The 27,398-nt window shown below is 51.3% G+C and overlaps 1 protein-coding gene across 16 annotated transcripts in view; it reads left to right on the top strand.

Moving 5' to 3' along the window:
• EPB41L1 (erythrocyte membrane protein band 4.1 like 1) overlaps window positions 1–27,398 on the top strand; it is a 124,660-nt gene that overhangs the window by 35,554 nt on the left and 61,708 nt on the right. Inside the window, exon 1 of one of the 16 annotated variants that reach the window (XM_074347231.1) lies at window positions 21,527–21,807. The exons of the other annotated variants lie outside the window; for them this stretch is intronic. The gene's annotated coding sequence lies outside the window, so the exon portion shown is untranslated. Of the gene's footprint in view, window positions 1–21,526; window positions 21,808–27,398 lie in introns of those variants that run through there. 16 annotated transcript variants of the gene reach the window in all.

Consider the following 27,398-nt stretch of genomic DNA (forward strand, 5'->3'; position numbering starts at 1 on the left):
AACGGTGTGAGGTGAGCTCCTGCCCGTGCCCTCTCCTCAGTAGCTTTTTGGTGAGTGTGGACTGGGAACTGTTATTCCCAAGAACCGTAGGTCTTAAATTTTACACTTTACAGATGGAGAAAATGAGTCCCCAAGAGGAAGGGGATGCAACTTGCTCAGGTCCAGTTGTGCATTAACGCCAGAACTGGGCCTGGGCCAGGCACCACCCTTCCAGCTCCAGGCTCTCTTGTGGGTCTGCAGCTGGCACTGCCCCTTAGAGGAGCGTGGGGGTGATAAGCTGAGAAACATCCACACAGGCCCCGTCCCAGCCCAGAGGCACACACCTGGTGAGAGGGGACCCCTGCAGCTTGAGCAGGAATCGACTATTGTCCTATGCCCCCAACTCAGAGGCCCATCCATACCCTTCCTTCCCATCTGAGATGGGACCAGTGGCTGGAGGCTGAGGGCTAAAACCAGAAAGATTGGGCTGGGTCCCTCCTTGTGAGAAAAGGAGAGGAGAGCTCCTTCTGAATGGGGTGGAATACAGTCAGCATCCCTACTCCAGCCAATTTGCTGTGCTGAGGAGAGGCCTTTGTCTGTGTTGCCAGGGGAACCAAAGTTTCTGCCTCCTTCCTGGGCTGTGATTGGCTCCTGGCAGAGCTCGAGCTTTGGTGAATGGAGGGGCCTCCCTCTTGCCTACGTCTTCCTTGGGGGTGAGAGACTGGAACGAGGCTGGGGTCCCCATGGAAGTACTGTGTGGGATTCTGTGCTCCGCTCCCTCAGCTCTAGGGGTGATGTGTCCCCTTGTTCATTCTCTCATTCATTTATCTCAGGTGTTGTCTGCTGCAGGCCCTTCATTCTTCCCTGTCTCAGAAAACTAACCTATGAGTCAGAGGATTTTGCATTCAAGTCCAGGCACAGCCACAGACTCACTCCTGGCCTTGGGCAGCCCCCTTCCCCTCCCTGGGCCTCAGACTCCCTACCTGTAAAGACAAAGGCATTGGGCTAAACTCTCCGGTCCCTCCAGCTGCCACTTCCCTGACCACGCAGCCCATTGCCTCTCCTTTTTGACCTCACATCCTCCCATCCAGCCTCTTGTTGAGCTCTGACCATGTTCTTTTTTGCAGGTGTCCCTGAAAGATGCAGGGCAGAATAGGGAGATGCAGCCAGCTCTTAGTTTTGTTTCATTTATTTATTATTTACCCCTAGGAAAGTTGTGTTCTCCAAAGCCTCTCCCAGAAGCCCCAAATCCTGCAGCTCCTCTTGTCTCCTTCAGTCTGCTTGGATGCAGGCTTGGGGCGATATGCCCAGGAGTAGCTAATGATGGATGCCCATCTCTGCTCAGGGCGAGGCTGAGCAGCAGGCAGGCGGGAGTGTGCTTGGGTGGGGGAGGGTGGTTGGAGGAACCCTGGGGCTCAGCAGTCCTGGGTTCCAGGGCTAACTTGGTGCTGGCTCAGCGACCTTGGCAGGGCTGCTCAGCTTCAGATTCTGCGTCTGTGACACAGGAATAATGATGCCACACTTGGGTATGTTGCACAGGTTGAACATGATGACAGGCCTGCCATATAGGAGGCACCGACTCCCCTTCCCTGGTCTCTCCCCTACAAAAGGCCGGGAGCTGGGGAAAGTCCCGATTGAGGAAGGCTGGAGGTGGCAGGGCCTGTGGTGCCACGTGGCAGACTGTCGCTGCTGCTCTTTCCAGGCAGCGCCAAAAAGCAGGGAGCAAAGTGTTGCCTTGGGCGGGTGATGTCTGAGTCGGGGAGGCTGTGTGTCAGAGCTAATGTCTGAATAACCCTTTTAAGATCCTCCTGGGACCTCAGATGAGGATTTGCTGAAGATCAGATGAGCTGAAAATGGAGCAGAGTCGTAAAGCTGAGCTCCCTGGCAGGAAAGGGGGCAGCCACATTGGTACTGGCCTTGCCGTGGCCTGGCCCTCCTCTTCCCTGCAGGCCGACAGGGAGGGTGGCCCCACATCTGGGCTGTGGGTGAAGTAAGGAGCGTCAGTTTCCTCAGAAAGAGGGTGCAGTGGGGGGACATCTGGCAGTGACTCATCCCTGCTTCTTGTTGACTCACTAGATGGAGGGTCAGAGGTGGCTTCTTAGGTCATTGGCCTTCAGAGCCGGGTTTAGCTCTTAGCTCTGTGACCCAGCCTCCCTTCTTCTCTGCGCTGGGGAAGCAGCAGTGTGGATTTGGCCATTACCTGCTCTGGGTGTGGTAGGAGGCGGGGATGGGGCAGTGAAGTGGGGTGTGAATTGCTGGGGGGCCCTTCCCGGCTCCACCCAGGTTTGCCCGGGGTCTGCGCTGAGGTTGCTGGACAGAGGAAGGGGGGTCCCAGGAGAAGAAAGCCAGCTGGTGGTGTGACTCTGAGCGTGCTGTGTGTCTGCTGACACCAAGGATGCCCAGAACCTAAGGGGCGTGTCTAAAAGAGGCTGAGGAAAGGCCCAAGAAGCAAGTGTGTGTGTGTGCACATGTGTACCCATGTGTGTGGGTGTGTAGAATGTGGTCCCTGAGGAAACAGATGGCAGAATTGGTGAGTGGCTGTGGACCAGGAGAGCCTTGTCCTGAGAAAATCCTGACCGGGCTCTTCTGCCAGAGGCCTCCTCTGCTCTGCTGGGGCTGGGCTGGGAGTGGATGGCCATGGTGGGGATGCGTCACTGCCTCTCATGGGTGCCCAGTTTATGTTGGAAGTGTTGCTCCTGGGGACAGTGGACACTGAGACTCCTCAGCGGGCAGTATGTGGGGTTGATGACTGATTCTTCTTGGTGCCTGGGTTGCTTTGTAAATGCAGCTGGAGACATAATGCAGCAAGCATCGAGTCACTAGCTCCTCCCAGGCCACCCTGACCCCAGGGATCCCCACTTCCTTCTCTTCCTTGTCTCTGTGACACCACACCCTTCTTTCCAGCTTCCCCACTACCTCTCTGGCTGGCCCCCATTTGCCTGTTCCCCTTCTCTCCTTGAGTGCTCCATGTGTGGGTTCCTCACGGCTCCACTGTGGTTATTGTTGGGTTTTTTTAATAATCCTTTTTTTTTAAATTATGAAAGTAATAATACAGTACAGAGATTTTGGAAAATAGAAAGAGGAAAAGAAATGATTCCTGAGTATTGTAGAGAGTTTGGCACATGTCCTTCCAACTCCTTTCCTCTGCTCTTTTCTTGCACAGCCGTCATCCTCCGTAACACATCATCCTGGGTTTTTCACTCACCGTATATGCCGAGACACCTTCTGGGGAGTTGCAGAGAATTCCGTTAAATACATGATCAACATAGGCCTTTTCCTGTTGATGGACAGTCAGGTTGTTTCCAGTTTTTGGTCTTATAAATGCCACTGCAGTGAACATTACATAAAGTGTTTTTTTTCTGTGTGTCAGATGATGTCTCTCAGGGTGGGGTCCCAGCTGAGGAATTCTGGGTCAAAGGCTGTGGATGCCTTCTAGGCGCTCAGTAAATCTTGCCCAACTGCTGTGCCGCTGTAGGGCCCCAGCGTCCAAGGTGAAGAGGCAGGAACTGCTTTCGATTCCTTTTGGGTCAGAAGAGCCTGTCCCTGGTGTGTAGGGGCTGCTCCAGAACACCCATGTCCAGCCCCTCATTCACTCTTAAGCTGGTGGCAGAGCAGGGCTGTGGGGTGAGGCTGCCTAGGTTCAAACCGCACTCCTCTCTCTACCTGCTTGAGTCTGCTTCCTTGGCTGTAAAATGGGCGTGATGAGAGTGACTGCCTCACAGGTCATCGAGGGGCTTCGTCATCCATGTGAAGGAGGGCAGCATACAGCCTGACACTTGACAGAGGCTGAGCCGTGGTGACAGTGGCTCAGAGAGAGGAAGTGATTCAGGCTAAGCTGAGGCCAGCACGCAGGCTTCTGGGCAGCCTCTTTCCCTGAAGCCAACCTACCTCCGGAGGTCTGGTTTATGAGGGTTGATGTCCCTGTGTTGGAGAACGTGGTATAGGGGCTGGCTGAGTCCCTGGAGTGAAGCCATAAGGTAGCCTCTCCCTTCCTCCCACAGCCATCCCTTTTTCTGGGGTGCTGTCTCCCCAAAAGGTGTCTCTCTGGGTTAGAGTTTGGACCCCCAGTACAAGCCTATTCCCCAGAGGTGATTCAGGATATGTTCTGGCCTGAGGAATCTCCCTGGCTGGCCCTTGGTGAGAGTTCCATTGAAGACTTCAGTCCTGGAAGGAGAGGTGGGCTCCAGGACTGTGTTGGTTTTCTATTTCTGTTACAACAAATTACCACACACTTAGTGGCTTAAAACGACCTAAATTTATTACCTTATGGTCCTGGAGGTCAGAAGTCTGAAAATGGGCCTTATGGGGCTAAAATCAAGGTGTTGATAGGGTTGTGTTTCTTCTAGAAGCTGGAGAAGAATCGGTACCTTGGTCTTTCCAGCTTCCAGAAGCCGCCCACATCCGTTGGCTTGTGGTCCCCTCCTAGCAATGGCATCACTCTAACCTCTGCCTCCACTGTCACACCTCTTTCTCTGACACTCACTCCACTGCTTCCTTCTTTTACTTACGAGGACCCTGTGGTTACACTGGACCCACTTGGATAATCCAGGATAATCTACCTGTCCCCAAATTCTTAACCTCATCCCATGGACAAAGTCCCTTCTGTTATGTGAGGTAATGTATTCACAGATTCTGTTAGGATGTGGTCATCACTGGGTGGCTGTTATCCTGCCCACCACAGCAGCCAAGACCAGGGGTCTCTCTGGGTTATAGGACCCCCAGGTACTGCTGGAATTGTACAAACAACCTCCACAATGGGGGAAGGGCCAGGGGAACCCAGATCTAATTCTGCTGTGGTTGGGGAGGGTCCTAGGAGACCGTATTGCCAGGTTCTCTGTGGGAGAGGGCCCTGAGAGGAGGCAGTGTACCTGATGATGGCGTGACATAGGAGTCTCACAAGGCCAGCACCAGAGAATGTAGCCCCAGGCCTTCAAAGTGAGGACGGATAGGCATGGGCCCGCTGGGGGCACTGCCACAGGATGCCAGGCAGCCCCGTCAGTCCGCCGCCATCACTGTCATGTGTATATGTGTTTGTGTGTGTGTTCACTCATCTGTGTCTCTGCAGCAATGCTCTTGGGAGGGGCCAAGGAACAACTCTTTAAAAAGGCCCTTTCTGTTCTTGTTCTAAGCAAAATAATTACACAAGTGACTAATTTTATCCCTAATCCCGTAATTACTTTATTATGTAGCTGGTGAGAGGGCTCCGAGCTGTGCCTATAGTGCCACTTTGGCTGCCGGCCCAGCTGGCCTGGTCTGCCAGCGTGGGGCCCCACCCTGCTTCTGACCCGGGCCTGCCAGGAGGCAAGGTTGCTGCTCCAGTGCCATTCTGGCTGAAGCCAGCTACACTCTGGTCTTTGGGGTCTGAAAGACCACCCCTCCACCTTCCCCCCAAATCCATGCACAAACAGCTGGCTAGAGAATAAAAGCTCATGCTTGTGGAATTAAGTCCGTGCGTGTCAGGAGATCTGGGTTTTGATTCAGCTCTCTCATTAACTTGCTCTATGACCTTGAGCAAGTCATTTCCCTCTGGGTCTCGATTTGTCTGTAAAATGGGGTCCTTGCCAGCTTTAACACCCCATGATTCCATGAGGGGAGCTGATGTGACTGAGGTACCTTCTTGTTACCTGCTGGCAACGTGCTCGAGGCACAGCATGGAGGGTAATAGTGCTGACAATAGACATCATTGATTGAGCAAGCACTGTGCCAGGTCCTTTATTAATATTTTTCTCATTCTCTCCTCAAATGGCTTTATAGAAGAGGAAACTGAAGCGATGACTGGGAAAGTGACTTGCCCACCAGGAAGCGGCAGAGCTAGGACTGAGCAGCTGCCTTTCATTGTCTTCTAATATATAAACAAATGAAGGGCCATTCCCTTAGGAAGTGGTGGAGTGAGCAGGGGTTTGTCTGTCCCCAAAGTTCTTGCCTTTCCTGTAAGGCCAGCATCCCACAGTTAGGCTCCTAGGGGTGACTAAACCTCTTGAAATTTGAATTTGTAAACTTAAAGTTGACACAACAGAAAATAGGGAAGGCGAAATAGGAAACTCCAGGGACCAGGGAGCTGGTGGCTCAGGGCTGTGTTCTAGCTTTGCCACTGGCTCACATTGTGACCTCAAGCAGGTCCCCACTTGTCTCCAGTCCTCAGGGTTCCCATCTCTATGACGAGGGCGGAAATAAGTGGTCTCTGAAGGCCTTCCTGGTGTTGAGGCTCTGCGACTATGTAGGTCACCTGGTCTCAGAAAGCTGCTGTGGGGTGGGAGTCCGCCCACGGTGGAGGCTGGTGTGTGGGTGAGTTGGCGGCCCTGGTTGTTCAGCCCCCTGAGAATGGAGACGGCTCAGAATGCATCCCACTGAGTGTCTGCGGAACCTCTTAGGTGGGCAATGGAGTCAAGAACAGAGTGGAGAGGGTCATTTCCAGGGTGTTTCTGTTGCTCCTGCAAGGCTCGTGCCCAGCCTGGGCTCTGAGCTCTCTCCAGGGTCTGGGTCTGGCCTCTGCCTTCCTCCAAAGACTGCACTAGACTCAGCCAGGGACAAGCAATGGCTACAAGTGTGTCTGTGGGGTCTGTCAGGGGTGCCTAGAGGCCTACGCATAATGAATCATAAAAGCTACTTTACGTTTCCAAGCATGACCGCATGCAATGCACTTTCTTTCAGTGTTACATTTAACGCTCTTAAAACCATAGACGTAGATGCTATGGTCATTCCCACTTAACAGTCGAGGAAACGGACACTCAGAAGGATAAATTATTTTTTTACACATCACACAGCTAGTGAGCGATAGAGTGGGTTTGGGATTCTGACTCCAGAGCCCAGGATCTTGGCCTTCTGCACTGATAGTCCATGGGCTGAAGGAATAAGCATGAGGTTAGGAATCAGCTGGTTTTGAAATCCCTACTCTCTGTTTACCATGTGTGTTTCCTTGGGTAAGTTACTTTATCTACCTAAATTTTCATTTCTTTCTCCATAAAATGGGTACATTGATACTTGCCTGTTAAGATTGCTTTAAATCTTGCTGAAATGATGACGTAGGACCACGTCCAGCATATGGTAGGTGGTCAATAAAGGCTTTTTACCATTTGCCCCCATCTCTCCTTCCCACTTCCCTCTACATACCAGAAGCTCCTGCCGCCCTCGAGTGCTCCCCACAGTAGCACACAGCTCGGGGCCTTTGCATGTGCAGCGCTACTGCCTAGAAGTTGCCGTCTCTACCTGTTATTCCTTCTTTCATTTCCTCTGGGCTTTAATCCTTCCCTCTTTCCCTGAGGATTCCGGTAAGCGGTAGAGGAATGAAGCCAGATTCTCCCACAGGCTCGTGCTTCGGTGATGATCGGAACAGCACCTCGATGGGGATAGAATTGAGGGTAGAGAGCAGACCCTGGAAATGTTCAGCGTGTTGACAATTCCTCCATTTGTGCTTGATGGCTTTGAAAGGGTGTGCATGCAAAGTGTCTCCCTTCTTTGAATCACCCCATTTCCGTATTATAATGCCCTCATTTTTTCAGTTTTTCGATTTCTCTAGCTTCATCTCATTCTTTTTCTTTTTCCCTTGGTTTTCTGCTTGGCACTTTTAATTAAGCACTTTTTTTTTTTTTACTGTGATAAAATACTCATAAAATTTACCATCGTAACCATTTTCAAGAGTAGAGTTCAGTCATGTTGGGTACATTCACATTGTTGTACAGCCATCATCAGCACATCTATCTCCAGAATTTTTGGTCTTGCAAAAACTGAAACTCTATCCCATTAAATAATAACTCTCCACTCTTCTCTCCTCCCAGCTCCTAGCAACCACTGTTCTACTTTCCACCTCTCTGATTTTGACTGCTTTAGATAGAGCATATAAGTAGAATTATACAGTATTTGTCCTTTGTAATTGGCTTATTTCAATCAGCATAATGTCCTCAAGGTTCATCCATGTTGTAGCATATGTCAGAATCCCCTTCTTCTTCTTTTTTTAATAATCTCCTTTTTTAAGGTCAAATATTGTATTATGTATGTAGCATTGTACGTACATATCACATTTTTTATCCATTCATCTGTTTGTTGGACACTTGTGTTGCTTCCACCTCTTGGCTATTGTGAATGATGCTATGAACACAGATGTACAAATATCTCTCGAGACCCTGCTTTCAGTCTTTCTGGGTCTATACCCAGAAGTGGACTTGCTGGCTCACATGGTTAGCACTTACCTTTTTTTTTTTTTTAAGCCACTGTTTAGAGTGTGCCTACTCTGTGCCATTGGGTTCAGCACTTGACATGTGTTGCCTCATTCAGCCCTACATCCACTCTGTATTGTAGGTAGAATTATCCCCAATTTGCAGCTGAGAAAATAAAGGCTGAGAGAGTTGAGGTTATCTGCTCAGTCTCCCAGCGAGGAAGTGCTGGAGCCGGGCTGGAGCTCTGACCTGCTGCCAGTCCTTGACAGTTGCGCTGTACTGCCTCCCAGTGGCCTCTCTCTCTCCACCCGTCTGTCACATTTTTCTGCCTCTGCTGTGTAGTTTCTCTCATTCATGCTCACATTGTCATTCTCTCTTCTGCTCCGTGTGTGTTCACTTCCTCTGGTGACTGCATTTGCCTCTCTAGAAATTTTGAGCAACTTGAGTAAAGGCCTTCTGATGGCTGGGAAGTTTGTGTGAGTTGGAAACCTACAGAGAGAGGCCTGTAATTTGCTTTCTAATCATAGTTCACTGGATTTATAGTTGCCTGTCTCCCAGGGGCTGATAGGATCTCCTTCTGCGTCATGTGGCTGGTGGATCCATGGAGAGCCCACCCAATAGGGTCAGCTCCCCAGGGGCAGGGGCGCTGAGGACCCCAAAGCTGCATGTGGGAAGGGAGAGGGCCCAGGCCCAGCCAGCCAGACAGGGATTCTCCTGGCTCACCGGTTTCCTAGTAACCACACAGAGGCAGAATATTTTATAGAAGGATGGAGAAAGAGAGGCTACTAAGTGGGTGCCAGTACACTTACCTTTTCCTGAACTTTGAAATAATCAGAGCAAAATATCCTCAAGTTTGGGTTATTTTACCGATGATCTTCTATTTAAGCCAGACTCAACATTTACATGCTTATCAGTCATCTTTCTGTTTTTCTTTTTTTGAACTTTCTTTTTTATGAAAAAATTTCAAATGTGCAGAAAGGTACTAGAGAGAATAATAAAGCGAACTTCCATGAACCCATTGCTCAGTTTTGGCAATTTCCAATAAATAGTCACAGTCCATCTATCCAACAATGTGGAACTGAAACAGCTTATCATTCGCATTCCTAGCTCCGTGCGTCACACATACTAACTGCTCAGTAAATAAATAAATGCCAGCTGATTACAGATCCTTTCCGCTCTCTGGATCTCTGTCTCCCTGTGTGTTCGGTTAGAGGGTGGGACCAGATGATTTCTAAGAGAGGTGGTGTGGTGCAGTAGTCAGAGTGTACACTTTGGTGTCAGACACACTTGTTCAAATCCTTCTGCTGCCGTTCCTTAGATGAATGTCTTTAGGCAAGTTACCTCTCAGTTTCCTCATCTGTAAAATGTGTACACGAGCTCCTGCTTCTCAGGGATGGTTTTAAGCACTGAATAAAGATAAAGTAGCTGTTTTATTGCTAGGACTTTTATTGTGGCTGTTTTAAAAATTAATATTATGGTAGGAAGATTCTGGTATTTCAAAAATGCAAAAGTAAGTGGAATTTGACCAGATTCAAGTCATAGGGTTCAACTTCTTTTTTTTGTCCCAGTCAGCAGATAGTCAGAAGCTCAAAAAAGGGCAATGTGACCAAAGCCAGTGCCCCAAATGTGGAGCTGGAGCAGGCCCGGAGTGGGGGTCATGCAGGGTGATGCAATCCTCCTCTCCCTCCCCCGACCACACATGGGTGCCACGACCCCCAGGAGAGGAGCCTACTGGCTGTCCCCTCCCTTAGTGAGACGGGCCAGAGCTGGAGAGCCCAAAGGTGGAGAGAGAGGAACTACAGGATTTCTTGTTGCTAGGAGACCTGAGGAGGCAGCAAGGACCTGTTGCCAGAGCTGGGAGAGAATGATAGACTGGTGTGAAGATGCAGGGTACGTGGCCCCAGATGGGCTTTTATGGGGTTCTGGGCAGGGGATGGTGGTGTAGCAACTGTGAGCTAGGCTGGGAGGAGTGGCTCTGGAGAATACAGTTCCTTAGAACATGGGTTCGGGGGTGAGCTGTTCAGTTCTTCCATTTAACTCCTTCTGTGTTGAACTCAGACCTGCACTTAAATCCTGACTCATCGTGTGACCTTTGGCAAAGGTGCTGCTACGCTTGCTGATTGGGCCTCAGTTTCCTTATCTGTACAGTGGGTATAATAACGCCTGTTCACAAACCATTGTGAGAGTTAAGTGAAGTGTGTACAATGAAGTGCTCTATGAAAAGGAAGACAAAGTATAAATGTAAAGGTTCACTACCACTTTTATTTTTGTTATAATAATTATTATTTCTCTTATGATAAAATGAGATACAGACTCTCTGGGATTGGACTTTTTCCGTTTGGATGAGATTCATTGACTGGGGCCCTGGAGGAGGGGACTTCTACCTTGGAGGCCTTTGTCAGCGGGCTCTGGGGAATGGCTGGATGGGGTCCCCAATTAGTGAAACCCCACGGGACAACTGAGGAGGGCAGCAAAGTTCAAAGCCAGAGGGAGACTTGGTAAGAGTGGTGGCTGAAGGGGTAGAGGCTCTGATGAGATTCCAGGAAGGGCTTTGATGGTTCAGGCCAGCAGCTGTGAGTGAGGTGAGGGTAATGGGCCTTTCTTGTTGCTTTCCTAACATAAATAATATATGTTCACACACATGCACACAGCAGAAAATAAGCAAGCAAGCAAACCAAACCAAACCAAACCCAAATAAGCACGAAAGAAATTCCACTATCATAAAACAGACTCTGAGAACATTATTTTTTGTTTATTTCCTTCCATTTTCTTTTTCCTATGCATGCACATACATATTTTATAGAAATTGGGTCACATATTACATATTTTTAAAAACCTGTATTGTGTTATGAACATTATTACATAGAATCATATAGATCCATGACATTGTATTTTAACCGCTACATAATATTTCAAGGTATGTATGTATCACTTTATATAAAGTATCCACTATTTTTGGACATTTATACTGATTCCAGTTTTCCACTTGGAATGGTATGCAAGACAAGACTCTTGTATACAACAGATAGATGTTCTTATAGCCACATATTTGTGTATATCCATTGGTCCCATGGGAAAAATTCATAGAAGAGAAATTTCTGGGTTAAAATGTGTGCACACTTTTAAAGCGCCCTCCAGAAAGATGAAACCAGTTAATGACATTGACACTGTCCAAGTCTGCCTGATTAACTGGGTGCTCATTACCTTAATAACCAGATTGCAGTGGTGTTGGGGGTGGTGGTGGGTGACTTACTCAGATAGACTGGAGAGAGATCAATAGACACTCTGCAGGGACTTTGCAGAGAGAGGCCCCTGGTGGCCTGGAGGTACCAGCTGTGCTGGACTGGGCTGTGCTGCTCAGGGGAGGCTGGGCTGGGCTGGGCTGTGTTGCTGGTGGAGGCTGGGCTGGGCCATTGGTCCGGGTCGGCTGCACTGGCTCAGGCCAGGTGGTCTTGCCCCTGGTGTGATCATGGGCTCATGTTGGTGTGATCACCATGGTCACCAACCCAAGACATTCATTCCAGAAGCTAGTGCAGCCTCTCTGGCCATGCTGACACGTGTGCATTCACGTAGTGGGTAGTGATTCATCAGAGCCGGTGGTGGCAGCAGGAGCTCTGACAGAGTGGAACTGTTCTCACCCGCCCTGTCACTTGGCCTCTATAAATAACTCTTGCCTGTTACAAGTGACCGCACCACCAAGTGTCTGGAGGTGCAGTCCCTTGGCTGTGACTATGTGAGGGAGGGCACTCGCGTGGGGGTGTGTGTGTGTGTGTGTGTGTGTGTCAGGGGTAGGGGGTGGCATCTGGATGCCTCTTTAATGATTCACATCTGACCCAGAGATTTGGGGTGGGGGAACAAGGGGCAGGCCAGGCTCCTCCTCTTCTACCTTCTCGTGGCTGCGGACAATCTGTCTACTCTTTGGGAAGTGCCAGAGACAGCTGGTGGGGGCAGGGATGTCTTTCAGGGCTATGTGCTCACTCTCGCTGAGTGGCGGGGAGCAGGAAGGGAAGGGAGACCACCAAGGCAATATGAGAAGGGTGGGGGGCAGGCTCTGGGAGGGATGCCTAACATTTGGTCGATCAACAGTTGAATCTTAGGAAAGCCCATTTCAAATCTCATCTTGTTGGTGAAAGTTTTAATATAGAGTTTCTTTAGATACAAATATAGCTGACTTCCCATCGTGGATTACTGGAGACCCTCCAGCCAAGGTTTCTTAACCAAGTGTCCATGGACCCAAGGGGTGAGCTATGCTTGGGTCTCATGAGGTTTCTTGATGCCTGAAAGAAGTATAATAGGGATGTGTGTGTGTGTGTGTGTGTGTGTGTGTGTGTGTGTGTGTGTGTGTGTGTGTGTATCTGGACATGTGCCCATGTGCATTTTTCTGGGAGAGGCTCTGCAGTTTTTATCACATTTTCCAAGGAAACCATGACCCATAAAAGGTTAAGAGCCACAGTAGTCCAACCCCCTCGTATTAGAAGTGAGGAAATTGAATCCAGAGAGCTAAATGACTGCCCGAGATCTCACAGCCAAGATCAGAACCCAGATTTCTTGACACCATCCTTCCCTGGCTGGTTCCCCAAATCGGAATTGCGCTACCTGCACTAGACGGAACCCTAGGTACCGTTTCCCACACCTTTTGGCTAGCATGGATCTGAATGAACAGGCTTGAGGCTTTCAGTGGTGCTGGGCAGCTGTGTGCTCACCTCCAGACATTCCTAATCCCAGGTGGTCTTGTAGGAGAAGACTCCTGGGGCATCTCCTTACAGGGCATCTTAGCGCAAGACTTAAATCCACCTCTTGTGCCTTGACATTCTCCCCTGGTGGGAATGCCCCCTTGACACAAGAAGCACCTCTGTCTCCTGGGAGAACTGACACCTTGGGCCTGGGAAAAAGTAAATGGTGCAATGGGGGAGTGGGATGCTGGTCCACTGTCTGTGGGAGGAATTCAACTTTGTACCATAGGAGTTTAGATGAAGTGGCACATGAGAATTAAAAATGGTAATTGACATTCATTGAGCATTTACTGTATGCCAGGTACTCTTCTAAGGAAAGTACATGTATGTCCTTTAATCCCTATAAAACTGAGGCACAAAGGGATTAAACACAGCTAGTAAACATCTGAGCCAGGACATAGAGCCACATCTTCTGACTCCAGAGTGGAAAGGTGCCGAATCTGGAATGAGTGGGCTCCTAGTCTCTGTGCTGGTGGATCTCACATGTGAGCATGCGTCAGAATCAGGGGGAGCTGATAAAAGCACAGGTGGCTGCTCTGAAGCCCCAGGTTCTGACTCAGTAGGTCTGGGCTGGGACCCGAGGATTTGCACACCAAGAAGTTCCCAGGTGGTGCTGCTCCTTCAGAGACCACACTTTGAGAACCATTGCTCTCTGCTTTCCTCGTCCTCATAGGAAGAGATGAACATAGGCAATAGAAGTGGTCACTGATCTCACCTGGATGATTGCAATGCCTGTCCTGGGTCCAGGCCTCTCTTACCTCCAGTCACCTATCCTTCACTGGGGACAAATTAATCTTCCTAAAGCCCAGCTCTGATCACATCGCACTTCTGCTGAAATTCTTCTGGATTCTCTGCTGTGTGTCCTAGCACCGTCCAGCAGGACTGTCTTTGATGATAAAGATGTTCTGCCTCTGCACTGTCCAGTATGGTAACCACTAACCACAACTGGCTATGAATTGTACATCTTCCCCATTTTAATTAATTTAAATAGTCATGTAGTTGCTGAACAGTGTGGGAAACCCTGTTGTATGCCATTTGAGGTTCCCATTGGCACCATATGCCATTCCAGCCCCATCCTCAGCCCTCAGCATCCTTGGCTCCGGGCCATTCAAGGCTACCCTGTACTGTCCAATCCTCTGCCTTGCTTTATGCTGTCTCCTCCCTCCAGGCTTTCTCAACCTCAGTGCTTCCTCTGCCTGGAAACCTTCTTTGACACCCACTGCCCGTCTCATCTCTTACTCCCATGAGCTCCCAAAACACTTTTTCCCTTTCTTTCAACCTTTAGAATTTTAGCCTTCTGTTGCTGATGTTGATGTTTTTGCTCTTTCCATAAAATTTTAGCTTCCTGAGAGCGTGCCTGTGTTTTTTAGCGAGCCCTCAACCCCTAACTCAGGTCCCTCCAGGCACACACAGACGCTCGATCAATCTCACAAACTTTTGCCCTGGCGCGTTGAGGAAACAGAGATGGATATCATGCCCTTCCTGTCTTCAGGCTGCCGCAGGATCTCATGAGAGTCTGATTCATGCCCAGAGAACCACTGAAGCCAGTGGTTATTTTGGGCAGGAAGATAAAAGTCACAGACGGCCCAGTTGGTGAGGAGAGTCCAGCAAGAGCCGACTAAGCAGAAGGCTGTGTTTACACACACAGACGGCTTCTCTGCCCAGCCTGGCCTGGTGCAAGGAGATGGGAACATCCAAACAAGGCTGCCTGGCCACCTCACGAAGCTGGGGCTTAGCTGGTGATGCAGCGGCTGGTCTAGCCATCTGGGGCAGATGGGTGGATGAGGAGAGGGTTGCAAAGCCAGCTTCTGCAAGTGGAGTGTTGGCTAGGTGGCACCTGGACTGGGGATGTAAGTGCAAGAAAATATTTGTGGTCTGAACAGTGGATAGAGCAGGGTCTGCTTGGGGGTTAATGAGTTCTTTAGAACAGTCCCTATTGAGCTAGAAAGATGGTTGAAAAGAAAAAAATAGCTTTCTAGCTTCAGACCATTCTAAGCATTTCACTTCCAAAATATCTCTAGCATAGATTTATCTCTGGGACAAAAACATTTAAAAAAACCCACAATATTGAAGTTATAATATAAACATAGAAGAATACACATATCATAAATTTTCACATATTTGTGTAACTACCCTGCAGACAGGAACTAAAACATGGCCAGCATCTCTACAGTAAATTTATGTTAAGTCAAATGTATGTTGGATTAACGGTGGACAAACAGGCTCTGGAGTCAGGCACACCTAGGACTGAATCCTGGCCCTGTACCCACTAGCAGTGTGACCTTGGACTGATGGCTTCTCTGCTCTGAGCTTCAGTTTCCTCCCCCATGAAATCAAGGTGGAATATATAATCCCCGCCTTACAGAGAAGTAAGAAATTAAAAGCTGAAAATGTATGCGTACTGCTAGGCACAGCGCCAGCACATAGTGGGGTCTCAGATGCTCTCCGCAGTGATGATGCTGATTGACAGTGTCACTGCAGCATCTTCTGGCACAGGGGACCACAGACACACACACACAGCCCTTCTCCCATTGCCTCTCGCTGCTCCCGGCCTCAGTGTGATCCTCTTCAAGGTCTCTTCTGACTGCAGGGAATCTGTGATGCTGGGATGATGCAAACCTCAGCTGACACTTCAGGCGCCTGATGGGAGGCTGGGTGGACATCTATATCCAGTGGGAATGTGGCCAGATCTTTTAAGTGCAGGCCCCAGGAGTATGGCTCCCAGACCTCCTAGGGGAAGGCTGATTTCCCAGGGGCAGCTGGACTGTGGACCTCCATTGAGAAATATAGCCAAGGTGGAGTTTAGGTCAGCAGAACTCCTGCCTCAGACTTGCTCCCTGGCCTCTGGCTCTGGGGGTGCTGAAGGGTCCCAAGGGACATACACCATGCACATATTTTGAGTTGGGCACTAAGCAGGCAATTCACACATCCCAGGGCTGGAGGGCAGAGTGCAGGAGGGAGGGGAGAGGCCAAAAGGTTCCTTCTAGCTGGGAGGGTTTGTTGCAAACAGAATGGGATCAGAAAGGACTTGCTGGAGGATGGCTGGAAGAATGACCATGGCAAAGGGAAAGCAGGCCTCCCAGGCAGCGGAGAGAACACGTGCAAAGGCAGAGAGGAAGGCCCCCTTCTGCTTGGCTGTGCCCTGGAGGCCCAGAACCATTTGGTTTGACAGAGCTCCCCATACAGACCCTGAAGATGATGCTGAAGAGGCAGGTGAGACCAGGCTGTGACAGGTCTGTGGAATCAGGCTGAGGAGTTTGAGTTGCTTCATCAGAGAATGGGGGGCCACTGAAGGCTCTTCCAGTGAGGGAGCAGAGCAGGACCACCTCCTCAAGATGTGCTCAGTGGAGACTAGCATGTGCGCGGTCATCCAAATCCATATTATTGTTGGTCAAAGATGGTGGCCGAGTGTCTAAGCCACTAGAGTGGGCTGTGAGAGCCTCTGGGATGCCCAGACCTGTGCAAGCGCCTGGCTGTGCATACAGAAGTGGGGGAAGGGGCAAGGAGAGGGGGAGGGGGAGGAGTGGGGGAAAGGAAGGGAAAGGCCAGGTTCCCACCTTTAACAAACTGCAGTCTTATTGGAAAGGCCAGAGAACCTTATGGCAACTTAACTCCAAATTCAGAAGTGGAGATGAGATGTGTGGTCCAGCAGCAGGCCAGAGGAGGGACAGGCTGGGTGAAGGAGTCAGGGAGAGTGAACTTTCTGGAGGGGAGGTGACCTTTGGAGGCTTTGGAGAGACTGAAGGTGCTGCAGGGGCCTGCTAAGCCCTTCATGGGCATTCTCTCCTGTCGTAGGGGCTTGAGGAGCTGGTGCTGATATTATCCCTACTGTACAGAGATGGAAGCTGCGGCTCAGAGAGGTTTAAGCCCTGCCCAAGGTCACACAGCTCCTGTACGTACTATTAGTGAACCTCCCCCATCCCTGCCCCTGGCTCTCTCCCCAGAGGTAACCATTGCCCTCAGGCTCTTCAGCGCCCCACACTAAGCAAGGAACAGTGTTTCGCACTGTGTGCGGCTCCGTCATCGTTCCACGCTAGAGTATGACCTCATGCGGGAGCGTGTGCTTCCCGTGGTCTGGGCTGGAAGGTTCTGGGCTGGCTGGAACGAAGACATTCCCTGGGGACTGCAGTGCTTTGAGAGGCCTCGGGGAGGAGACTGACGGAGAGGCGTTAGGGGCCACTGGAGCTGGGAGGGCCCCACCAGGTGGGCATTGTTGTCTGTCCACCCTGCCTGCTCCCTACACCCAGACACGGCTGACACAGCTGCCCTGCAGTGCCTTCCAGAGAGCAGCGAGGATCAGTGAGAACAGCCTCGTCAGGCAGAACTTCCCAGGCCTGTGGGTCACGCTGCTCTGGAAAGTTTGGCTCTGGTAGCTTCCTCCACAAGCTGGCCCCGTTCTCAGGTGTCCAGGGCTGCAGCTCAGCCCACCCAGGTCCGGCTGCCCTCTGGGGCTGAAGCCAGATGCCCCGCGGCTCTCTTGCCCTGGAATACCTTCTGCTCCATGACCTTGCCCTTAATTCAGTTCAGTTTAGCTGTCCCCCCCACCTCCAGGACCCCTTTTCTAAGCCCCATGGGGCCTCAGAGAATCTGAACTTGTGCAGGCCAAAAGAAATATGTGAGCCATACCTGCGAGCCACGCATATGATTTTAAAGTTTCTAGTAGCCTCATGGAAAGAAAAAAAGCTAAAATAAACAGATGAAATTATTCTAAGGATAAGTTTTGTTTAACCCAATACATCCAAAATACTGTCATTTCAATACAAAAATTGTGAATGCAATATGTTACATTTCTTTTATTAAATCTTTGAAATCTAGAGTGAATTTTATACTTCCAGCATGTCTCAATGTGCACGAGTCACAGTTCAAGTGCTCAGTAGCAGTACCTGAGTAGTGGCTACCTGATTGGTCAGCTCAGCCCTCAATGCAGGAAAAAGAGCCTAAGGGTTGAAGCTCAGGACTTGGCAGCAGGCAGACCCAGCAGTCACATCCTCGCCCTGCCATTTATGAGTTGGGTGAACTTGGCGAAGTCGTTAACCCTCTGAGCCTCAGTGACTTCAGCTGTGAAAGGAGTTAACTAATTTCAATGCCAGAGAATTGTTGTAAGGATTAAACCAATGAGTGTGTGACTAGTGCCAGGCACAGGGCAAGTATTTAGAAAGTGGTGGTGATTCATCTTACAGATCCCTCTGATGTACTGGTTTATGTGCCATTCTTCCCTCCTGGACTGATCATGAGTTCAAGGACAGAGACTACCCAATTCCTCTTGCCTTCCCCAGGCTCGGTGTGAACATTACTGCTTGCCGAATGGAAGATTAAATCCTTGTGCTGGCAGTGCTCGCCACCTTATTCAGCCTGCTCAAGAATCAAGGGTCCCCTGGTGGCTGGGAGTCATGGGACCATTGAGTACTTGGGGTGACCTTGGCAGGGACCACCAACTACCTGGGGTGACCTTGATAAGTTGCTGCTTTACTCAGGGTCTTGGTTTTCTCATTTGAAAGATAAAATGAGGGAGGAGTGGGAGGGGCCCTGCCTGGGTGTTTGGTTTTGTCTCTGCCCTACCAGTGGCCATGCAGGACTGTGGTTGACACCATGTGCTTTGCCTTCCCAGCTGGTGGAGCCAATCACTTCCATCTTGTTCCTGGCTTTCCTGTATCCTGGCACTTTGGCACCATCAAGTTCCCTCCAGTTAAAAGTTAAGAAAGATTTTCTCCTACTTCCCAAGCAGACCAGAGAGGGGACGAGGGGTCCTGTCCCTTCTCTTCTGCCAGCGTCTGCTGATCTTCCATCACAGCAATTCAGTGACAGAAGTAGGGCGGGAAGAATTTCTCCCACTTTCTAGGAGAGAAAACAGAAGCTCAGAGAGGTCAAATCATCTGCCCAAGTAACACAGAAGCGGCAGAACAGGGCTGGAAGCAGAATTTAGAACTAAGGGAATGGAAGAGCCCCTCATTATTGAGTAGGTTCCACTTCCTCCACCGGGGCTCCTAGCATTTCTTCATTGAGGCTTTAATGAGAAATAGTTCTGGGTTGGGTCCTGGTCCTGTGCCTCAGTTTTCCTGCCTGGGGAATGAAGGCAGCCAAGGAACTGGGGTAGTGATTTCAACTGATGCCTGTAGGGGGCCATGTGTTCTTCAGAGAATGCCCCTCTCACCCCGCCCCTACGCCAATCAGATTTCTCTGGAAATTGTGGGGTGAAGTGGAAGTGTCTGGTCTAGAGAGACCGTGTTACTATGCACATGTGACCTTGGACAAGTCACTCACCACTCTGGGCCTCAGATTGCCTGTTTATAAAATGGGGGTGGTGGTGATCATATGTCGCAAGATGTGAAGATGGCACATGAAAGTACTTTGCAAACTGGAAAGTGCTACTAGAAATGTTCGTCAATAATAACAATAGAAAGAGACATAACGATAACAGTAGAAGAAGCCCAATTTTCTGTGTGGTCCCACTGACCTGAAGGGAATTGGGGCCTTTGGGTATAAACCCAGAATGATGTCTGGGAATGTTCTGCCTTGGTCTTTGGAATGTAGCCTGGATTCTTCTGGGAAAGTGAGAGGCTCCATCTAGCTGAGGATGGTGGGAAAGTGGCGGAGCCCCAGGGGAGGAGAGAGGAAGGCTCCTGCGGGGGTAAGGGGGTGGGGAGAAGGAAGGGGAGGAGGAGGGAGGGAAGGAGATGGGAAGGCCAACAAGCAGAGGAGGCTGAGAGTCCATTTGGAATAAAAATCCTTGAAGCAGTCAGTCGAAAATCTCTTAGCAGATGTGTATATGAAACAATAAGTTCATCTGGTGTAACTCCTAAGTTACTGATCCTTTCACTCATTCATTTGAATAAATGTGTAGTGAATTGAATTCCAGCAGAGCACCCCAGAGTGACCAAGTGGCTTGCCGAAGGCCACACCCCTGAGAGCCTCCTGGGGAGTTCCTGGGATGAACTGAATTTGGGAGGCAGGGGAAGGAATAGTCTGAAGGCAAAGAAGGAAATCAGTAGGGAAGTCTGCTCAGCAGGACTCGCGTCCTTCTGTGAACTGGCCCTGTGCTGGTCTGTCCATCTTCCGGTCTCCTGTCTGGAGGGAGGATGTGTTCTCTAGGACTGGGAGGAGCTGGTCTTCTTCCGCTCTCTGCTCTCTTACCACGCCTGAGCTGAGTGGGCAGCAGAGAGAGTGAAGGGACCGGAAACTGTGTCTTGGAAACATCTGGTGAAGGAGTTTGTCATGTTTCACTTGGAGAAGAGAAGGCTTGGTTTGGGGGTGGGGAAAAGGGGCATGGTTGCTATCTTGGGTTCTCTGAGGGGTGCTGGGGAGAGGGCATAGCCTTGTTCTGTGGAGGCCCTAGGGCTGGTACTAGGACCTGGGGTGGAAGGTCGCCATGGTGGAGCAGCCACCTTGGGGGAGAGGAATGGAGGGAGGGAGTTGCCTGTCCCTGGAGTGTGAGAGTAGAGATGGACACTGGAGAGGTGGGCACTGAGTAACACAGCCTACCTGTGAGGTTGACACTGAAGGAACTGCAGCATGGGGGGGTTGATGGTTTGGTTCACATCTGGGTGGCTTCCCAGCTTTGGACCTCTGTGATTTCCAGTGTGGTGGATTTTGCAGTGCCTATGACAGTGGCTGGCACAGAGTAGGTCCTCAGGAATTCCTTGAAGAATGAAAGAACAGAGGTGTATGCCTGGGATGGTGGTGGCGGTGGTGGTTAGGGAGTAGGGGTCATGTGGACCCATGGGCAGAAATCTTTGGGGATCATGTTGTGGGTTACAAACCATCTTTTCCAGGTCTTCCCCACAAACTGGGACCCCTAGACACAGGTACATCCAAACCTTTCTTTCATTGTTGGCCAAGCAAGGCCCAGAGCGGGAGAGCAATATGCCCACAGGTATTGGCTGACCCGTGGTAGAGCTGGACTCCAACCCAGGTCTTTGGAGGTCCTCGCCTGTGAACCTCATAAGGTGGTCTGGACGCTTTCTGAGTTCTAACAGTGCTGCTGGAGGGGAAGGACAAGGCTTCACTTGGTTTTGATCCATGACCTCAGTGCCACTGGCCCCTTGGCCAGCAACCACCCCCACCTTCCTGGAGCCTGGATGCACACCTGGCACATCCAGAAACACAAGCCCACTGTTACACTTATGTTCACTGTCACGGAAGCACATATGGACAAATGCACACATACACACAGAGACACATGGCATCCCGGGAGACATTTGCAATACCTCCTCCCTGGTGGGGGAGGAGCCCTGAGTCCCAGGGAAGTTCTGCCTCACGCTGAGCTGCCCGGGAGGTGAGGGTATCGAGCTGGGCGGCTGGGCTTGGTGGGCTGGGAGGCCCACTGAGGCTGAGTCACCCCTTCTGAGTCAGGGATCCTCTCTTCTTCTTCTCCCCGCCTCCTGCTCTCTCTCCGTTGAGCCCCCAAGAGGGGTTGGCCTGAGCGGGGAGGGCCGTGGGTGTCGCGGCCAGGGTGGGGGCAGCGGAGGCGCAGGACTTGGCCCCTGATGCGCGGTCCTGCTGTGGTCCGGGAACTGCCGGTGTGGCAGCTCCCGGGAGGAGGTGGCCTGGGAGCCTGAGAGGGAGGGAGAGGGAGAGAGGAAGAGGGAGACGGGCAGGGAGGAGGCGGAGGCAGGGGCAGGGCCGCCGCGAGGGAGCAGGCCGGCGCGCGCGGCTGCCCCCGGGCTGGGCGCGGAGGCCGGGCGGGGGCGGGGGCTGGCCGCGCGTCGGGCGCCAGGCCCGGGGCTGTGGGCACGGTGCCCAGCCCCCGGCGCACGCCGAGCCGCCGCCGCCGCCGCTGCTGCAGTCGGCATCCATCAGCGGGCGGGGGTGTCGCGGAACAGGCTGCTCCGCAGAGCCCGCCGCGGCCCCGCGCGCCCGCCCCGCCCCGCGGCCTGCCGGCCCGCAGGAGCCGAGGGGGCGCCCCCCCTGCCCAACCTGCCCGAGATGGGGACCCCCAGGCCCAGGTAGGCACGTGGAGCAGGGGATCAGGTGGCAGGGAAGGCTGGGGGCTCGGTACGTGGAGGCCCAGCCTCCAGTCCTGGGGGAGGACTGGGGACAGATCGGGAGGAACTGAGTTTGCGGGCTGTTGGTCCTCTGACCAGTGTGGGGAAGGTCCTTGCTGTTCCTCCCCACCTCCCAGGTCTGCAGCCTCCCCAGGCCTGGAGAAAGAAGTGGTCAGGCGGTGGCTGGTGCTTGCTGTAGGGATGAACGGTTGCTGGGTGCCGGGCTGGCCCACTATGTTCTCCCAGACTCTTCCTGCTGCCTCTGGAGGCCGGGAGCTCTCTGGATATCTCTGTCCAGGCTTCAGATGCTGCAGGACAGTCTCTTGGCTGGAGGCTGGGATGCTGGGGAGCTCTTGCCCTCATCCTCTCCCTCTGGTTACAGATCTTTCCCCACTGCCGTCTCACTTCCCATCCCACCTCCCTTCCAAGTCTCCCAAAGTGGGGGTGGGGTGGGGTGGGGGATTAGAACTTGGCCCTAAGACCTCCGTGGTTCTGGCCTGGCATTGTCCTGGCCAAAGGCTGCCCCTTCCTGTTAGAGGGGGAGGATTTGTGGGTCACAGTTTTGTCTGACACCTTCACATGTGGGGATATCCAAGGGCCCAAGAGGCTGGGTATTGGGGACAGGCATGGGGGGGGGTGACTACAGCCATTGGGGTACTTACCAGGTGCTGAGACCACTGTCTAGCAGAGCCAAGGCCCAGTCTGGTACACGGGGACCTTGCGGGGCTGGACAAGGACTAGGAAGGAGTTCTGAGGATACCGGTCTCCATTTTTGTGGCTGCCGGCCATGGTCCTTGCTCCCCACCCCCACGCCTGCCCCCGCCCCTCAGCTCTGAGAATGCATTGGTGGGGGAGAGACACTACTGTGTCTTCCTGCCTTCACTTCTGGATCTGCATACCACCTCCTCTGCACCCAAAGGTGGGAGTGTAAGAGGACTGGTTTAGAACCTCTCTGGAGCCGTGTGGGGTTCAGCTGCTTCATCTCTCCCCACCACCCATTCTTAAGAGTCTTCCAGAATCCGTCACAGCTGGGCCAGGTTGATAGCTAGGGATACGAATGGTGCCCTCAGAAGCTCCTGGAAGACTTGATGCTGCCTGTCCTGGGCAAGGGTGTGGAGAATAGAAGCGACTGTGTGCCCGCCTGCCCACCCATCCCTCCAGATGGAGCCTGCGGCAGAGGCAGCCTGTGCCAGCCTCCTCTGAGCCACTGTGGCCCAGGGAGGCTCTGCCAGCTCTAAGCAGGGATGAAGCTGGCTTCTGCTGGCCCGTCTGAGGTCAGGCCTGCCTGGCAACCCCATGTGGTGTGCAGAGCATGGTCCCTTGAGGGGCACCTTAAGGCAGTCCTGGAGGAGATCAGTGCAGGGTGCATTATTCCTATTGGAACCCTTCCTGGGCCGCATGGTGGTTCCCTGGGCCCAGTTCCGTGAGCTTGATAGAGGGCTGCTTCCACAGAGCCCGCATGAGAGCAGTGTTTGGTCCCATGGTCCTCACTCAGTAAACATGGAAAGGTTGAATGAGGCCTCAAGAGGAAGAATGACTTGTCCAAGTTCACACGGCAGTTGGGTGAGAGAGCCAGCACTAATGTACCAGATTTTCTCTCTCGGTTTGGGGTTCTTGCAGCCCAAATGCCTGCTTCCCTGTTGCCACAGCAGTCTGGTACACAGGACTCTGACAGGCTGGGCATTATAGCCTGGAGCCTGAGGCTGCCCCTTAGGAGGGGCCTTACTTTGGTCTCCTAGCCCTTGTTCCCAAAAGGTGAGGAGGAAAGGCCAGGCTGCCTCACAGATAATGGGCCAGGGCTGAGGCAACAGGCAGGGGGTAGCCCTGGTCTCTGTTGGGAGTGTGCAGAGCCAACAGGATGCTTGGTGCTCAGGCACATTCTGGGCCTGAGCCTCTCGGGGCAGGAGAGAGGGTCTCCCAACTAGACAGGCTGAGGTGGGAGGTACCTCTGTGTTAGCTCCAGTGTGGATGTCCTTGTGAGCCTCTCAGGGCCTCTGTGTCCCCATTTGTCAAAAGAGGGTAATAATCTCTATCTGGAGTAATACCAATGATTACACAATCAGATAGAGGACATTTATTGAGCACTTACTGTATGCCATGCCCTGGGGCAGTAAGTGCTTTGCATTATCTCAGCAATCCTGACAGGTAGGTAGATGCTCACTTCTTACAGATGAGAAGGTAAGGCTCAGAGAGATTGTGTCACATGCCTGAGGTTACACAGCTGGAAGGTGTGTGGCTGACTGAGTCCAGAGTTCCTCTCTCTACCATAGCATTATACCTGGGGCCCTGTCTCAGAGTACCAGGTTGGTGTCTGGCAGAGCTGGACAACTAATGTGCCAGGGCTGGTCCAGGTGGAGAGGTCTACGTGTTGCATCTCATGATCCAGGATGGCTCTGTGACCCGAATGCTCCTGTGGTCCTGAGGGATCGGGGCAGAGAGGTAGTGGCTGGAAGCCTGAGAGAGGGGTTGGTCTTGGCCTTCTGCTTCTTGGCCAGGGTCCCCCAAGAGTGGGGATGCTCTGGCCTCCCTGCTCCTACTGGCTACCAGGGACAACTGGTTGGCTCTAAGACTGGTTGGCCTTGCCACTCGCCCCTGCCACATTTGATAAGAACCTAGTGACCAGAAAATACAAGGGAGGGAATGGAAGGGAAGGCAGGGACCAGCTGGGACGGTGAAGAGGGGGCCCTTTGGGGTGGAGACCTGAGCCTGGGTGGACAGGTTGGGGTGGGAGTGGGCAGGCACTGCTTCCTTTGTGGGCGGGAGGCTTGTGGGTATGAATAGTAGCAGCCAGCACTTACTGAACACTTACTACATGCCAGGCACTGTTTTAAGGACTTGACTGTACAACTCATAAAATCGTCACAAAAGCCTTTGAGGTGGGTGGGAGTTCTTCTTCCCATTTTACAGACTGAGGGAAGAGGCTTAGCCAGGGAAAGATAGTTGCTCAAGGTCACACAGCTAGGTAGCACAGGAGCCAGGATTCAAATCCAGGCGGTGTGAGTCAGGGCCACGTTTCTGATGGTCATGCTGGCAGCCCGCGGCTTTTTCTCAGAGGTCATACTCAGTTTTGTTCAATTTGGAAACTATTCCCTGAATACCTCCTGCAGGTCCCGTGTGGCCTCTGGGGAAACATCCCTCTTCTCAGGGGACTCCCAGTCTCCCCTGGAGAGGCGCGGATATGACACAGGGGAGGTAATGGCATAAGTAAGCATGGATTCCTATTCTGGTCATCAGGGAAGGCTTCAAGATTGAGGCCTTTGCACTGGGCGCCAAAGGCCAAGTGACATTTCAGTAGTTTTGGGGAAAGTGTACCCAGTCCACTAGTCAGAGGAGAAGGAAGTAGGGATGTCTTTGGAGAAGACTGGGCGGCCTGGGGTGCGTGCAGCAGATGGTGCAGGGGCCTGAGGGTGACTCAGAAAGTCAGCTTGTGTTTAAGTCTTTGGCAAAGTTCTGAAATCTGCCAGACCTGAGCTCTCATCACAGCTCCCCTTTGTGCTAGCCATGTGCCCTCGGGCATATCACCTAGCTGATCTAAGCCTCAGTCTCCTCATCTGTAAAAGGTGGACAAACACACCTATCTCATGAGACCATGTCACGGTTGTTATGTAAAGGACCTAGTGCAGTGCTGGCACGTCACAGGGACTCAGTGAACGTTAGTTCTCTCCTACTTTGGTCTCTCTCAGATGTCAGGCTAAGATGTTTCCACTTGACAGGAGTCTGGAGGTTCCGGGAACCTCTGCAGGTGTTTGGTCTGCACGGGGCATGCACTGGGGCGTGAAAGAACCGTGTCTGGGAAGGTCCCTTTGGCAACTGTAAGAACCACAGGGAGGGGCTGGACTGTGGCAGGAAAAACAACAGCCCTGTGGACCTGCCGGGCTGGGGAGGAAGGAATGTTGAAAGCACACCAAGATGTCCCCTCGGGTGGTTGGGGGAGGAGCGGCTTGGGGCCGGGAAGGCCATGGTGGGGGGGAGGGGGCATGAATTCGATTTGCGGCCTTAAGTGTTTCAGATGAAAGACTGGCTCCCTTCAGTTGCTCCGAAGGTTGCGCAGCATCTTCTTTGTGCATCTGGCTTTTTTTCCCCCCTCTTTTGCATAATTTCCTTTGGATGAATCCCCATCAGAGCTTCTTCCATAATAGCAGCAAATTGGAACTAAGTGCCTGACAATAGGAAGATGATTGAGAACGTTTTGGAACATCCAGTGGATAAAATAATATGCAGCCATGAACAGCCACAGAAATACTTATCCTTGCAGTGTCTGGAGCTGTGCACTTGTGAAGCTCTTTTGCACCCTTTCTTCGTTTCATTTCTTGTCCATGTGACAGAGGTGGCACAGGGGTTAGAGCCTTCCGGTACATGAAGAGATTCAGGCTAGGCTCTAATCTGAGGGCAGGGTTCATGTTTTATTCATTGTTCTATCCTCAGCGTGTGGCTGAATGATTTGCAAATGCTTGTCTGGTGGAAGAATTGATTGAGTGAACAAAGCAGAAGGGAGGTGACTTGTCCAAGGTCATACACTGTAGGAAGGCCCGGGACCTGCGCCTCCTCATCCCTACTTGCCACATTCTTCTCACTCATCACTCAGTATCAGGGAAGGGAGTAGGATGGAGAGGTTCCCAGAGGGAACTGGGGATGCACACAGATCCAGGCTTACGTCTAGTTTCTGTCCTTACTGGCTGTGAGTCTTGGCAAGTCACTTTATCTTTTTAAGCCTCAGTTTCCCCATCTATAATGTGGATAGTCCAAGTACCTGCTTTTAGGCTTGTCATCAAGAATAAAAGATTTAAGTCATATAAAATTCTTAGCACAGGAACTAGCGCATTGTGACACACCTATGAACATTAGCTGCGATGATCATGATGATAAAATAATGTGGAAATATTTCTGATACAATTAATGTTAAATGGGAAAAAAAAAAACCCATAAAAGTATGAGCACTCAGATTCAAGTGGTGTAAAATTAGGTCTGACCATAGATACAGATTGGAAGAGAACAGGCAGAAATGGCGTTCCAGCAGGTACTATGGGAAGTAAATAAGGCTGACCAAAAAAGGTCTTTTTTGAATATTTTATTTATTTTTCTTTAGTTTTAATACAAAAGAATTATGTGAAAAATCCCATTAATTCAGAAGCATATTCTCTTCTTGGTTCCCCAACCAAATCCTTCTTGCCAGAAGTAGCCGATAATAACTGTGGCGTGTATCCTTCCGGGGTATTTTCTATGCCTACATAAGCATACAAATCAGAATGGGACTGATTTGTATTATTGCATTATTGTTTTACAATCTACATTTTTCATTATGTGTACTGACAACCTTCCATGTCAGTGTATGTGAAATCCATCTAAAAAATCTACACAATAGATATGTAATACTTTCGTAATCCATTTTTCAATGGATAAATCCTAGTTCGTTTGACCAGCCTGCTGTTGATGACATTCAAAGTTGTTTCCAATTTTACTCTATTCTAAATAATGCTGACAATGAACCCAGCTAGTGTTTAAACAAAGAAAATCAAATGAGAGAGATTCAGAAACTGTGAGACCACGAAGTG

The sequence above is a fragment of the Camelus bactrianus genome, chromosome 19 (assembly GCF_048773025.1).
Source record: "Camelus bactrianus isolate YW-2024 breed Bactrian camel chromosome 19, ASM4877302v1, whole genome shotgun sequence".
Classification (NCBI taxonomy): domain Eukaryota; kingdom Metazoa; phylum Chordata; class Mammalia; order Artiodactyla; family Camelidae; genus Camelus; species Camelus bactrianus.